The 1,856-nt window shown below is 37.3% G+C and overlaps 1 long non-coding RNA gene across 1 annotated transcript; it reads right to left on the bottom strand.

The window, feature by feature from the left end:
- Window positions 1–369: 369 nt before the first annotated feature.
- On the bottom strand, window positions 370–1,275 carry LOC124878681. Its single transcript, XR_007040837.1, has 3 exons — window positions 1,217–1,275; window positions 886–1,122; window positions 370–813 (listed from the first exon to the last, which is right to left on the bottom strand). It is a non-coding gene; the product is annotated as an uncharacterized LOC124878681 (long non-coding RNA).
- Window positions 1,276–1,856: the final 581 nt, after the last annotated feature.

The raw sequence follows: 1,856 nt of genomic DNA, 5'->3' as shown, positions 1-1,856 counted from the left end.
CAAGGAACATCTGGTGAAAGTAGTACATGTTAATATTACAATGGAATGCAAGAAGTTTAATTGCTAATGGACAAGAACTTAAAGGTTATATTGATAGTCTTGAAGGACAACCAGAAATTATTTGTGTTCAGGAAACATGGTTAAAAACAACATTAGATTTTGTGATAAAAGGATATGATAGTGTAAGAAGAGATCGACAGGAGGATGTGGAATATTTATTAAGCAAGGGATACAATATCAGGTATTAGGGAAAGGGAAAGAACTTGAATATATAGTAATTGAGATATGGGAACAAGAAGGTAAATTTAAAATAATAAATTTTTATAATCCATGTAAAACATTGTCAATTGAAACAATGGAGGAGTTAAATGAATATTTGGAAGGGAAAGTAATTTGGTGTGGGCCTTTTAATGCAAATAGTACATTGTGGGGTAACTGTAATGATAAAAATGGACAAGTTATAGAAGAATTAATGGAAATAAAAAATCTAGTATGTATTAATGATGGGAGGGGAACAAGAATCAATGTGAGAACAGGGATGGAATCAGTTATTGATTTAACAATGGTTTCAAATGGTTTAGCTGGTACTTGTGAGTGGTGCATTGATAAAAACTTAACAATCCCATTACAATAAGAGAGAAATGTTGGCAATATTATTAGCTTTACAATGGGTAGAAGATATAAAACCAGTAAAAACTGTCATATTGTTGATGGCCGACTTGACCCACATGCAGAAAAACATGATTAAACAGAGAAGTGTTTCAGAAGCTTTATTTGCGGAACCAGGTACTGGAAACAGAGGCTGCTGAGCGACTGCAAGAGAAAACGAACGCAGGTAAGACACCACAACAGAAACCTTAAAAAGTACTCTACGAGAGAGCTTACGTCAGGTTGAGTTAGGTCCGCCAGGGAGAGAGGTTGTGATACTGGAGGGGCAGCGAGCAACACTGCACATCGGAGCAAGGTAGTTCTGAGAGGTACGGAGGAGGGTGGACAGGGTTCGCCTGAAGTTGTGAAGCAAACGTCTGATCCAGCTGCCAGCGGGAAAAAAGCGACAATCCAGAGTCCTTAAACTGTTAGAAAGTCCTCCTGAGATCTCTTAACGAACGAGGCTTGGGTAACCTGAGACAAAAAAACAGACTATTAGTCAAGGGAAAAAACAGTCTTCTCAGAGAAGTAAACTTCTCAAAATCATGAAATTGGCCAGGTTCAATACCACGAAGAGGCAAAACACTCAGGCGTCGAAGTACCGGCTTGCTACCTCTTATAGTCCTCCAGCTGATGACAACATGCGAAACACCTGACCACCCTGATCCTTCAGCTCCTAACGCCCCTACTGGTGAAAAAGGGTTAGTAGCAGGCAAAATGACCAGGATCTGACAAAAACAGTAATTTGCTCAGATTCAAGCTCTGCATTATTAAGTTTAAAATATAATCAATCAGATAGTAGGATGGGCATTTTATTAGAAATATTTCATACATTATAGGGAATACAAAAAATGGGCTTGATCGTTATATTTGTGTGGGTTCCAACACATATTGGAGTAGAAGGAAACGAGAGGGCAGATAAAATAGCAAAGAGGGTAATTCAAAATCCTAATGTTAAAGGAAAGCTGATGGAAAAATGGCAAAAAAAAAGGTGGGATGAAGGATAAACAGGAAGATGGTTTTATACAATTCAGAAGATGGTAGGAGAAAGAAGAAATGGAAGACGAAATAGAAAGGAGGAAAGAGTGATAACAAGGTTAAGATTTGGGGCATACAGGACTTAATTATGCACTTTTTAAAAGTCAAAAGCATAATACTGGTAAATGTGATTACTGTGGAAAATATGAAACAATAGAACATGTTATATT

The sequence above is a fragment of the Girardinichthys multiradiatus genome, chromosome 13 (assembly GCF_021462225.1).
Source record: "Girardinichthys multiradiatus isolate DD_20200921_A chromosome 13, DD_fGirMul_XY1, whole genome shotgun sequence".
NCBI classification, from domain to species: Eukaryota; Metazoa; Chordata; class Actinopteri; order Cyprinodontiformes; family Goodeidae; genus Girardinichthys; species Girardinichthys multiradiatus.
The sequence above is the reverse complement of the archived record's forward strand: the minus strand, read 5'-3'. Positions and strand labels throughout refer to the sequence as shown.